Source organism: Budorcas taxicolor, chromosome 4 (genome assembly GCF_023091745.1).
Source record: "Budorcas taxicolor isolate Tak-1 chromosome 4, Takin1.1, whole genome shotgun sequence".
In the NCBI taxonomy this organism is placed as follows: Eukaryota; Metazoa; Chordata; class Mammalia; order Artiodactyla; family Bovidae; genus Budorcas; species Budorcas taxicolor.
Genome location: NC_068913.1, coordinates 72,622,607 through 72,637,173, shown reverse-complemented (window position 1 = coordinate 72,637,173; position 14,567 = coordinate 72,622,607).

Below are 14,567 nucleotides of genomic sequence, written 5' to 3'. Positions count from 1 at the left end.
AAATACATGTATAGTCCCATCACATTCTCACAACAATCACAGAAAGTAGATATTATTAATAGGATTTGTATAGGGAAACTGAGATTCAAAGACTTACCAAGGTCCCAAAGCTTTGTGTCTTTTTGATCAAGACTCTAGCAAAGTTTTAAGGGGAATTTAAGTGTTTGCTCAAGGATAGTGATCATGCTTCATTTGCTAGATCAGGCCAGAACCAGTTCAAATAACACATTGTCAAAGTCAATATTCCATTATCGGAGACAGAACAAGGTTTTACTGTAGAAGTAAAACCTTGATGCGAACACAGGCAGTTGAGCTCCAGAGACCAGTGACAGGAAGAGAAGAGACCCTGAAATCAATGGATGCTGTGCCTACAGCAGTCAGCTCTTACCTTCCCTGGCATGGGATGGTGCACCCTCCCTAGGACGTCACCTGCAGTCTAGCTGTATCTAATCCTGTGTTTAAAGACCCTCCCACCCACAACTCCCAGGCTTCAAACCATTTGATTCCACCCATCACTGTTTCCAACATTTGTAAACACAGCAGCACTTTGTTTTCTATCTAGAGACTCCAAACATTTCCAACAGTTAATGCATGTGGGTCTCATTCAGGCTTTGCCAAACAAAACCCGATGATCATGACAAGTTTTATATGGCATAATATACGTGCACTGATGCACTTCCAAGTGCTTCTTGCCTTGCCCTCAACCTCTTGAAGTGTGCAAAGTGTGCCTGTTAAAGATCATAATACGAGCGCCTTTTACTCTGAGTGCCTTTTTCCCTGGAGCCTTGAAAGTGCTCTCCGCTAATGGCCTATATAAGGATCTTCTTGAGACTGGAGATAGCCACTTGGGTTTAAATCTAACGGCATCAGATTTAAACATTTTTGTCCCTGTTTTTAACATTCCTAATATCTTCAGAAAGTGAAAGTGAAGTCGCTCAGTCGTGTCCGACTCTTTGCGACTCCGTGGACTGTAGTCCACCAGGCTCCTCCGTCCATGGGATTCTCCAGGCAAGAGTACTGGAAAGGGACCCTGAAAAATGTGGAAGCAGCACTTTGCAGGAAACCACCCTCAGTAGGAAACCCCTTGTTACCTTAGCAACTAAATTAACTAATTTCTAAACAAGGCATCGCTAGGCTCTACTCATCTCTGATCCAAGCACACACACAATGCCTTGCCTAACTTGTTGGTTCTTTCCATAGATCAAAGAAGTAGAGATGAAGAATAAGTAACTAACAAATGATCAGACCTCTTCTCTCGCTTCCCCTTCAGTAATCACATGAACAAACTGTGTGACCAAACTATGAACAAGAGAGAACTTAGAGCAAGGTCACAAAAAGTCGATGAGCCTGCATGCAGTGGAGGATGGTGGCGACACTGAGCCCCCATTTCGACGATTAACTTGAGTTACTTCCCTTCTTCCCTTTAAAGCTTTCATGACCGAGCAGAATCTTAGAAGGAGGTTTTGGGGGAACATTGAGTGCCCCATCTCCCCAGATTGCCAGCATTCTGTTTAAAGGCACCTTTCCTTTCTGTCAACATCTGTGAATATTGATTTTGTAAGTGGTGAGTTGATTCATTCTATAACAAATGGACCACTTTTACCCTTTCTTCTGTGCCCTAGGGAAGTCCTGATTTAGAAGATCCCCCTCTAACTCCAGCTTAAGCAGCAATTGTTGATGACATAACTGACTGCGGGCTGATGTTTAATATCCTGAAGCAGGCCACAAGACTTTGACCCATCTCAGTCTCCCCTGGATGAATGTGTTCTTTCACAGACCCAAAAGAAGAAGAGTAAAGAGAGGAGATTGAAGACCTCAGAACTGTAAGAGGGAGGAAGAATCATGGATTCTTTTCTCTTTAAACATTAATCATTTAAAATGTGCAATTTTAAGGCTGCATTGATCTTCTTGACAGTCCTAGGAAAACTTTCTTTCCATTCTTAATTCTGTTTCTGGACTTCCTTCTAGCTATCAGCTAAAGCCAGAGCTGAAATCCCACTGAGAATTTTGTGCACTGCTAGAAATCCTATGCTTCACTCAGTGGACAGTTCTGAATTAATTGTTAATCTGCTGGTGGCTGTTACTTTTTTTTTTTTTTAACAGATTGTGACTTTATAACTCTTGAAAAGCCAGGCAAAACCACTTATGAGAGAAGGAAAAGAATAAGAAAACAAAAAATCTGAGAAAATGTGATTTCTCCCTTGAAGCCTTTCTGTCTTTATGCCATGGAGAATAGTTGAACCATCAAAAAATCCATTTATAATTAGTGTTAGTGAAACAAGGAGCTTGGGGGAATAAACTGAACAAAGGCAAGAGTGGCAAATCTTGATACATTTTGCAAAAGGGAAGACTCAGGAGTTTTAAAAGTTTAAATACAACTTGTCATTTATATGCTGCTGTTCTCATATGGTTCTATCTAAGGTAATTTTTAAAAACAAATATTACAAGGATAAAGTCCTTTTAAAAAAGAAATATATATATATTTTTGTAGGAATGCCCTTTTTTTCTGGAAATTGACTACATGTCACTAGTCTGATGTCACTAGTGTGTGCTGATTAATGTCTGTTCAGTGAGACAAATTCAAGGGTGAGATAGTCAGTGTTGTCAGTCAACTGGCCACAATAGTATTTTCCAGGAGATTCAGTTCTTACTGTCCCCTGATGTTGCTGCCAAGGAGAAAATCCTACTATCTCTGTGCTTTGCCAGGAGCAGAGAGAGCCCACGAAGAGTATTAGCAGAGCAGAGACAGGAGTTATATGCATGGAAGGGGTTTGATGGAGAGGCGGTAGCTCCTAACCTCACGGAAACCTCCTCTGACTAGAGTTGTCTTCCTCCTCTAGCTCCAGAACACCCAGAGATGCAATTTGGTTTTCCCTTTTGCAGTAAGACCCATCCAATTGGCCACAAGGTACTTGTTCTGCATCTATTGGTCAAATGCAGGGCAATTAGTCCATTTAGTGGTTCTAAAAATACTGTCATCTAAGGTTGTGTTAATAGAATATGTAAGACAGCAAGATATATAGGACAGGTGGAAGCTTCTAGGGCTTCTTGGCATTTAGGAGCAGAGGAATAAGTCAGGCAATCCTTAATAATCAGGTTTTCATTGTATCACTCTGTACTATTTACAACATTATTTGTGTGTGTGTGTGTGCTGGCTTGCTGTGGCAGTACATATATGAAATAACTTACCAGCATCATATTAATTGGGAGGCAGGCTTGTTTGGTGGAGAAAACATAGCTTTGGAGTAAAGCAGTGCTGTATTTTAACTCTGGTGCTTCTACTCAGCAACTCTGGAGTCTAGGGAGCTGAATGAACACTCTGCCCCTGTAACCCCCATCCTGCATTGGTAAGTAGGAGTGATGATATCCAGCTATGAACAGTGAAAGGGATACCATATTCAAGTTCTTAATAGAATAGGTCGTGTGAGGAACATATTTTGAGAACCAGAGACCTATTGACTATTACCATCTTTCTATAGTTATTCTTCTTAATACAATCTTCTTTGGACATAAACTTTCCATGCATACGTTTTGGTCTTATTTATCTATCTTTACCAGGATTTTAAAATCACTTCCTAGACAAAATCTCCTGTCTTGAGTTATTAATGCTTTATTTTTTCTGAGTCTAATTTTTAGTCATTATAAAGTTAACTTGGTGTAGCAATGCAATTGATCTTTGTAGATTTCTCTTATATTCTGCAGTCAACTGGCAGATTACTTTTTTTGGATTACTTTATTTTGCCATTTTATTTGTTGACTTTACTGAATATATGAATAACAGTGTAATGAATACGTTAGCCAAAAAGCAAGTACAATCAGAATACAACTCTATTCTTTCCCCCAACTACTTGCAAAAATTCCTTGCCCCTGAACAAAATCTTACGGTGTGTCTCATAATGTCTCTGGTCAGTATTCAGTTCAGTTCAGTTGCTCAGTCGTGTCCGACTCTTTGCAACCCCATGAACCACAGCACACCAGGCCTCCCTGTCCATCACCAACTCCCGGAGTTCACTCAGACTCACGTCCATCAAGTCGGTGATGCCATCCAGCCATCTCATCCTCTGTCGTCCCCTTCTCATCCTGCCCCCAATCCCTCCCAGCAACAGAGTCTTTTCCAATGAGTCAACTCTTCATATGAGATGGCCACAGTACTGGAATTTCAGCTTCAGCATCATTCCCTCCAAAGAAATCCCAGGGCTGATCTCCTTCAAAATGGACTGGTTGGATCTCCTTGCAGTCCAAGGGACTCTCAAGAGTCTTCTCCAACACCACAGTTCAAAAGCATCAATTCTTCAGCGCTCAGCTTTCTTCACAGTCCAACTCTCACATCCATACATGACCACAGGAAAAACCATGGCCTTGAGTAGACGGACCTTTGTTGGCAAAGTAATGTCTCTGCTTTTGAATATGCTGTCTAGGTTGGTCATAACTTTCCTTCCAAGGAGTAAGCGTCTTTTAATTTCATGGCTGCAGTCACCATCTGCAGTGATTTTGGAGCCCCCAAAAATAAAGTCTGACACTGTTTCTACTGTTTCCCCATCTATTTCCCATGAAGTGATGGGACCAGATGCCTTGATCTTTGTTTTCTGAATGTTGAGCTTTAAGCCAGCTTTTTTACTCTCCACTTTCACTTTCATCAAGAAGCTTTTTAGTTCCTCTTAACTTTCTGCCATAAGGATGGTGTCATTTATCTGGTCAGTCGTAGGTGGGTGTTTATTAAAAATCCTTAACAACTGTTCTGATTGGGTCCAAAACCGATCAGATCTCATTCTGACCCAGTAGCCGAAGCGGGCTCCTGGAAAAGACCTGCTGGGATAAATGTTACCTCTTCCGTTTCTGCTTCTTGGACCATAGAGCTCAGAAGTAGGGTCAAGGCAGCTGAGTGTGTGTGTGTGTTTGTGTGAGAGAGAGAGAGATGGCTTAGGCTGGGGCATTTATCATCTGGTACAGAGAAGAAGGCAGTGCTAGTGGTAAAGAATGTCCCTGCCAATGCAGGAGACATAAGAGATGAGGGTTGGGAAGATCCCCTGGAGGAGGGCATGGCAACCCACTTTAGTCCTCTTGCCTGGAGAATCCCATGGACAGAGGAGCCTTGTGGGCTACAGTCCATGGCTCAAAGAGCAGGACATGCCTGAAGTGACGTAGGATGCACCCACGCACAGAAGTAGTACTATGTATTTGGATGATTGCACTGGCTCACGATCAACCTTGTTCTTAGGTAAAATAAAAAAATCTTGCCGTGTCTAGTGCCAAGTCACTCATTAAAATTTTGTCATATATTACTCAAAATGTTAAAGCTTATTTAATATTAAGCTTTAATTTAATATTAAGCTTATTTAATATAAAGTCTTTTCTCTGCCCCAGACTGTGGAAGGAAGGGCAGATCAGCTTCTCTTTCCGTCTGTACTTTCTGTCCCTCCCTTCCTGTCACCAGGATGGCCCTGGCAACTTCGTAGTTCACAGGGTAGGGGGTCAGGAAGGCGACTGATGACAGCCAGGATAGGTGGGACTTCACAGGCACAGATATAACCTGGAACTGGTATCTTTAATGGTGGCGGTATGTCATAAATGTAGACAGCTACTGCATTACACTTGTAAGACTGTTAATCAGCCTGCATGTTAACTGGGGCTCTGGGTCTAAGGATTTAGTAGGCTGGATCAAATGTCGATACTGCCACCACGTGGCCACAGAATGTAATGCAACTCTTTACTTGGGCGAGCTGGGTAATAGTCTAAGTTCTTTAAAAAAAAAAAAAAAGGCCCTTGAAAAAGATGGTTGAGGCAGCACACATATAACTTTTAAAAATAGTTTGGTTAAAAAAAAATAAAGAGAGAAATAGGAGTATCTAAAATATGTGTGTATTTAAAATGATTTTCAATGATCAAACCACATCACCTAGAAATATAAAGCATTATAGTAAAAAAGAAGAAAACAGAATCCCTCCACCCAAAAACAAATATGGTTAAAACATTGGTTAAAAATTTTCTTCTAGCATTTCTCCCATAACAACCATAATAATTACTAGGTGCCATTTAGTTAGCTCATATGCCAAACACTTTTCTAAATGCTTTAAAAAATGTTCTTTCAATAGATGAATGAATAAAGGAAATGTGGTATATACTACACACAATGGAATATTATCCAGCCTCAACAAGGTAAGAAATTCTGACATAAGTGACAACTATATGAACTTTGAAAACATTATGCTAAGTGAAATCAACCAGACAAAATAGTACAAATATTGAATGATTCCACTTATATGAGGTACCTAGAACAGGCAAATTCACAGAAACAGAAAGTAGAACAGAGCAGCTGCTGCCAGGGGCCAGGAAAAGGGGAGAATGGGGTATTATTGCTTAATAAGGGTTTTGTTTGGAATAATTTAAAGCTTTAGAAAATGGATGGTAGCATCGACTGCACAATATTGGGAATGTACATAAAGCCACTCAATTGTACATTTAAAAACAGTTAAAGTAGTACATTTCATGTTATGTGTATTTTACCACAAGAACCTATTCTCATTCAATTCTGCTTTGATTCTGTAAGATGCGTTACACAAATAGTAGATGAATTTGAACCCAGGCAATCTGATTTTAGGACCTACGTTCTTTGCCCATATTCTTAAAAAGAAAGAGAACAGTATAATGAACTTTCACATTTGAACCCTGTTTCAACAGTTATCTGCTTATGGCCAACCTCGTTTCACCTGTTCCCTCACCTCCTCACTGCCTAGCTCTAGGATATTTTGATGCAACTCTTAGATATCATATCATTTAATCTGTAAATACTTCAGTATAGCGCTCTAAAGGGAAAGGAAGAGTAGTTCAGTTGTGTTCAACTCTTTGTGACCCCATGGACTATACAGTCCATGGAATTCTCCAGGCCAGAATACTAAAGTGGGTAGCCTTTCCCTTCTCCAGGGGATCTTTCCAACCCACAGATCGAACCCAGGTCTCCCGCATAGCTCTAAAAGGATAATTTTAAAAAATACTGTAACACTTAAAAAAATCTAATGTTTTCTTAACATCATCAAGTATTCTGTTACTAATCACACTTCCCCAGTTGTCTTATAAATTATGTTTGTTTGAATTAGGACCCAAATAAAAAACCTACAAGCTGCAAACGGTTGACTTTTCTGTCTTCCAACAAAAAGCTCCCCCTCCATCTTTAGCTGTTGTTCTCAGAGTTTTTTTTGTTTTGTTTTGTTTTATGATGTGTATCATATGTTCTGCAGACTTCCGCAAAGTTCAGATTTTGCTCATTGCCTCTTTTGGAATGTTTCTTTGTCCTATGTATTTCCTATAGACTGGTGGAACCCAGAGGCTTCACTAGTTTCAGGATCTGCTGTTTTGGTAAGAAGTCAAAGGTGGTGCTCTGTCCTCTTCTTAGGAGGCACAGAATACCCAGATGTCTGTGGCATTTTCTGTGATGTTAACCATCATCGGTAATTATTGATGGGTCTCCCAGGTCCATTAATTCAGCAAGGATTGGGAAATGATGACATCCCCTCTTCATGTATTAGCTGGAATGCTTGTACAAAGAAAAGCTTTCCTTCAATTTTTGTTTGTTTGTTTGCTTTGTTATCAAGGTACATACAGTGTATACAGGAAGGGCTGGATAGAATATTTGGTAATTTCTCTTTATTTACCATTTTTCAAAATTCTGTGTCAGTTTCCTAACAGTGGGGCTTCCCTGGTGGCTCAGACGGTAAAGAATCTGCCTTCTATGTGGGAGACCTGGGTTCAGTCCCTGGGTTGGGAGGATCCCCTGGAGGAGGGCATGGCAACCCACACCAGTATTCTTGTCTGGAGAATTCCGTGTTCAGAGGAACCTGGCTGGGTACAATCCATGGGGTCGCAAAGAGTTGGAGATGACTTTCATATTTCATATTTCCTAGCAGTGAGTATTGTTTGTTTTAATATCATTTTGAACTCATGATTTAAGCAAATTATTGTGTTTCAGGGAATTCCCTGGTGGTCCAGTGGCTGAGAATCCGCTTTCCTGATGCAGGGGGCTGGGGTTCAGTCCCTGGTCAGGGAACTATATCCCACATGGCACAACTAAAGATCCCTCATGCTGCAACTAAGACTCGGCACAGCCAAATAAATAAACATTTTTGAAAAACCATATTTGATATGTTTCAACTGTTCTAGTTACTGTAATAAGCAGAATAATGTTTCCCAAAGTTGCTCACGTCCTAATACCAGGAATCTGTGAGCATTTTACATACATGGCAAAGAGGAATTAAGGCAGCAAATGGAATCAAGTTCACTAACCCACTGACCTTAAAATAGGGAGATATCCTGGATGACCTGGGTGGCCCCAGGTCCTCCCCCAGGTCCCTACAATTAGAAGAGGAAGGCAAAAAGAAGAGGTCATAGTGATGAGATGTGAAAACTCTACCACTGCTGGATCTGAAGACAGAGGGACAAGGTCATGAGCCAAGGAAGGCAGGCAGTCTCCAGAAACTGGAAAGGCAAGGAAACAGATTTTCCCCTAGAGCTTCCAGAAGGGAATGCCGTCCTGCTGACATCCCGGTTTTGGCTCAGCGAGCCCAGTGTGGGCTTTTAACCTACATAACTGCATCTTCCGTTGGTGTTACGCTGCTCACTTGTGGTAATTTGTTACAGCAACAACAGAGAACTAAGACAGTTCTTATCCTTATTGAAACCCATATTGATCCATCTGTGGCTGGTGTTATCCTTTGCAAACTGGCTTCCGACTCCTTGAATTTTCTTGCTTTCTGGTGTGATAAGATGTCACAGGCCCGCCTACCTGTAGAATTTGGCTTCTACCTCAGCTTCTCTTGCTCTCTTTCCTGTAATTTGTGAGCGTCAATAGGAAAATCCGGCACCTAACATTCTTTTCTTCTCTGCACACTTTACTCTTTTCTCTTCGAAAATGCCTTCCCTCTGATATCACTACAGAATCCGGTTCCATTTCCTGCTGGAGTCTTCCTTCCTAACCCCCTAAAGCTGTCCTCAGGCCTCATTTCTTCTTCCTCCACAGTCCTCCACAGTATTCTACCTATGCAATAATTTCCCCATGCCAAGGGCTCTGAAAGATGTATTTCTCTCCCTTATATCTGCTGGTACCAGTACAGGACTTCATCTCTAAGTGCTTGTTAACTTTTATTCCCACTGTCTCGAAACTCTTACTGATAATGACTATTTCTGTTAAATAGTCTACTTAGATTCAAACTCTGGGGGCTATTTAAAAATCTCCCCTGTCCTGTGACCCTCCTAAAATAAGAAATATAACCAATATTATAATGGTGGAAGTATAATATTTTTACTTTTGTTTTGCTATAATAAATTTTTAAAGACGGTTTTGCCCTTAAGTGTGCCTCCATGGACACAGAGCCCCGTGAGAAGCCAAGTAATCATCAGAGGTTACTTGTGAGCACAGAACTAGAGCTCGGGGGTAACATGATTTGAAGAGTTAATGTCCCCAACTAAGATGCTGTGATGTACGGGCCTTCTCATGGGATTGCAATTCCTGAAGTCTTTGTTAAGGCTCCCTCTTCCCTGAGGAAGCTTAGGTGGTCCCTGCCAACCTTATTTCTATGCCCCTGTACCTGAAAACAGTCTTTTGATTTCTTTAGAAATATTGCTATCTTCAAACTGATGGCAGATAATCTTACAGGTACATAAAGTCACAAAATTAAATGTGATAGGTATCTCTATCTCTCTAGAGTTAGAGTTACCTAGGAGAGTAGCTATGTCTCTGCTTTAACATTTTGTATGAGTAATATTTAAGAAATTTTAAGAAATATTACTTTAAGAAATATTACTTGAGAACAACAATTTGTGTGCATGCTGTGATGCCAGATGTGGGCCTGAGTGGCCTGTGTGTCACTGTGGAGCTTAGCGCCCTCTTGTGTTCACAACAAAGCCAAGCGTAGCTGGCTCTATGGTTTTTCAAGTTTATTTTTAACTGCATCTTGATGTCTGAATTTGGCTCCCAGTTTCAAAAAGTACCTGGCATCCTGAGAATCATATTACAGAGAGCCAGCTCTAGGAAAAACCAAGAACATAAAATTCTTTATATCCCTTACTTTCTCTTTCTTTTCATCTCTTTCATTTTCTCTTTCATTAGATTCCCTACTCTATCCAACACTTTCTTTTCCCCCATTTTTTTCTCTCTAGAGCTCCTTGATCATATCTGAGACTATAACTTACTATTAAATAATCTAAATTTAAATTTGTGTAATTTTTATGACTCCAAGAAATATTTTAATACATTAGACATCAAAATATGTTGCTTAGATGGATAGATGGAACCAAACAGAACTCAATTACACCAGAGAAATGAAAATAAAAACCACAATGAGGTCTCACTTCACAGGAGTCCAAATGGCTATCAACAAAAAGTCTACAAAAAAAAAAAAAAAATGCTGGAGCTGGTATGGGGAAAAGGGGACAGTAAATTGGTGCAGCCACTATGGAAAACAGTGTGGGGCTCCTCAGAAAACTAAAAATAGAGTTGCCATATGATCCAGCAACCCCACTCCTGTGTATATATTCACTCAAGATTATAATCTGAAAAAGATAGCAGCACTGTTTATAATAGCCAAGACATGGAAACAACCTCAATGTCCATTGACAGATGAATGGACAAAGACATACACACACACACACACACACACACACACACACACACACGATGGAATATTACTCAGCCACAAGAAAACAAGAAAATAATGCTATTTGTAGCAACATGGACGGACCTAGAGATTATCATATTAACTAAAGTAACTGAAGACAGAGAAAAGACAAATATTACATTATATGACTTATTGGTGGAATCTTAAAAAAAAGATATGAATGAACTTATTTACAAAACAGAATAGGTTTACAGACATAGAAAATAATCTTACAGTTACCAAGGGGAAGAGGGAGAGGATAAATTTGGAGTTTGGGATTAAAAGATACACACTAAAAAAAAAAAAACAACAAGGATAAAAGATACACACTACTATGTATAAAATAGATAAACAAGTAATAGACAAAAAAAATAGACAACAACAACAATAGCTACACTGTAGCACAAGTCAGTATCTTGTAATAACCTCTAATGGAGAAGAATCTGAAAAAGAATATATTATATATATTATAGAATATATTATATATGATCACATTGCTGTATACCTGAAACTAACACAACATTGTAAGTCAACTGTACTTCAATTAAAACATTCTTTTAAGGTGTCATAGCTCTAGACTCCATTGGGAAAAATGTTTTCCCTCAGAAATGAGTTAGGTTTTTAATAAAAGGCATGAAACTGATTGTGGAGAGAGAGACAGACTCAGACTCTTCCAGAATCTCAAAACGGCAATGATAGCTACAAATCAAAGAATAGGACATATATAGCCGGGCTCAATGTTAAGACCCTAACAGTTATCCAGGATACACTAAACAAGACGATCATTTGTTTTGAACGTTAAGGCCCTTTACAGACATGCCAGTCACAGGGTCTGTCAGGCCAATTAACTATTTCCAAGGCCAAGTACCTTCCTGAGATACCCAAGCTGACTGAAAAGGGCCATCTCTCGGTTGTTTTTGTACTAAGAGAAGGCCTCTGATTAGGACAGAGGTGGGCACCTGGAAACCTCTGAAGTGGCTTGGTTTACAAAGCTCTATCTATCAGGGACAAGTAATAGAGCCAGTTGGATTTTCTCTCTCAGGTAGTTGAATGGGAAAGAGTCAGTTTGTTGATGACAGGTGTAGACAAGACATTAAAGAGAAGCCAAGTCCAAAGGAAGAGTTATATGAATAACAGCATATTAGTTAAAGATCCACCAGCTCCTGCTGAAAAAGCAAATGTTAATCTGGTCCCTAAAGTTGGTTTAGATTGTGAAAGGAACTACTCTCGGAAGCGAAAGTAATACCAGCCTCCCTCTTTGCAATGAATTTTTTTCCAATAAACCCCCATTATCTGATAGGGTGTGAGATCTCTGGTTCACGCAATAAAAGGAAATTAGCAGCAGTGTGGGGAATAAGTTAAAGGAGAAAGTCTCTGTTATCGTAGAACCTGAATGGTAGTTGGGAAGATCATGCATGTTAATACATAGACTATTGATTAGTTTTTTACTACTGTGCTCAATCACTCAGTTGTGTCCGACTCTTTGCAAGCCCATGGACTCTGGCCTGCCAGGTTCCTCTGTCCATGGGATTTCCCAGACAAGAATACTGGAGTGGGTTGCCATTTCCTATCTTACTGCTGAGTAGTGTAGTAAGGTACCAGGGATGCTGCTGCTGCTGCTGCTAAGTCGCTTCAGTCGTGTCCGACCCTGTCCGACCCTGTGCGACCCCATAGATGGCAGCCCACCAGGCTCCCCCGTCCCTGGGATTCTCCAGGCAAAAATATTGGAGTGGGTTGCCATTTCCTTTTCCAATGCATGAAAGTGAAAAGTGAAAGTGAAGTTGCTCAGTCCTGTCTGTCTCTTAGCGACCCCATGGCCTACCTCCTACCAGGCTCCTCCGCCCATGGGATTCTCCAGGCAACAGTATTGGAGTGGGTTGCCAGTAAATAAAACATAGACCCTGTCCTCCAGGGGCTGAGAGACTCCAGTGGGAAATGGACTGTGCAAAGGGGATGTCCAACATGCAAAGGGAATGGGGAAGGAGTTGAAGATGCTTCTGAAGTCCACTTACTGCTTTATATTAGAAAAGAATATTGTACAATGTTTCTGTTTATGTAGAGAAAGCTCAGTTAGTATAACTCATGGCCTCTCTCAATTCCCTTACCCCTTCTTCTGGGGAAGTTTAATCTTAAGAAGAATTAAAATGGGCATGTATGGAATAAATCTTTTCTTCTTCCCTTTGGGATCTAGAAGCCCCCAAACAGACAATCTAACTCTGCCTACAAGTGATACTTAAGTGCCTAACTTTGAGGTTCAGTGAGTAGGTCCACTTGGCTCTTAGTCCAAGCTTCCCAATTTCATTTTATCAGCAAATACAGTGATATTTGATTTCCCATCCACCTTGTTCTTTTGTGTTTCATTTCGTTCAGTTTCTGTGTGGGGAAGAGAAATTATTATTTGAAGCTTCCTGGAGGCAACAATACTCACATGGAGGTCTTTAGGACCTCATAAACTTCTGCAACCACTGTTATTTAGAGTATTGGTGGAACTAGACCGAGGTCAAAACTGGTCAGAAGTGTCACTGAAGGTCTGGAATGAAAAAAATGAGCTGGGCCAATTGTATTATGTAATGAAAGCAAAAAAAAAAAAAAAAAAAAATTTCCAGGTGGTAGCAGGACAGAAGGACATGCGGAGGAGAGCTGAAGCCCAATAATGGTAGTGCTTTAGCATCAAGAATCCCAAAGCTCAAACATCTTTTAGCTCAAGTCACAGTGAATCTCAGCCTCACTCTTAGACTTTCCTGAAGTTCTTTGGGGATTTTGGGAGACAGTTCTCCATGGGTCTCTCATGTTTTTACTTATTCTGTGATCCAAAGCAATGTTCTAGGGGACAGACAGCCTTGGAAGACACTGTGCCCCTCTGAAGCAAAGGGCAGGTTTGTTACTGACCAGTAAAATAAAGACAATATCTCCCAAGGGGGCAAAGGTTAGGCAGCTTTGGCTCATAATAAAAGATTTGGGTTCCCTATGTCCTGGCTCCTCCATGCAATGTAACCCACTGCATGTGAAGGTATTATCCAACCCTCTTGGGGATGCCCTGTGGGAACCGGGGATTCGGCAACTGACACAACAATGCTGACACTCCAGCTTCTGCTACTGCAATTAATAAACTATGTTTTGCCTCTAATCTGGAGGTCGAATGTCTTTTTCCAGCATCCATGAAATAGCAGCAGGCTGCCTTGTTAGCTTGCAAGTAGGGTAAAATCTCTGACTCTTCACTATTGACAGTATTTTCTTATAAAAAGAAAATAAGCCTTCGAAAATTCCCTTTTCTTAGATATCTTGATAAAGTCTCCTTTCTTTGCCAGGAGCCCTGACTAGAACATGTTTAAAGCAAATCATTCTAGCAAACTGAATGGGAAAAATACTTTCAAAGGAGATAATATCCAAAATATATTAAAAAAAAACAAAAAACCCTGGAGAAGGAAATGGCAACCCACTCAGAGGAGCCTGGCAGGCTACAGTCCATGGGGTTACAAGAGTCAGATGCAATTTAAGAGATTAAACCACCAGAGAAAAACTACCCTCAATTTGGCAGCAAGTGACAACTGTCCTTAAGATTTCTTTTTTTTTCCCCCCCGATAGAAAAAGAAAATATTTGGAAAATGAAAGTAATAAATTTTCTATTCAATGTTAAAAAAAAAAAAAACCCACACAACTCAATAGCTAAAAAATACACAGTCCATATACAGTTGACCCTTGCATACCCTTGCATATTATGGATTTGAACTACAGGGATTCACTGATATGTGTTTCTTAATAGTATTTTTTAATAGCAAATACTACAGTACTACTCAATCCATAGTAGGTTGATTCCAGGATTGCAAAACTGTGGATACGGAAGAACTGTGACTAAGAGAGCAAACTAGAAGCGACAGGCAGATTTTGAGAAGTTTGGAGGGCCAGCACCCCGAACTGCTA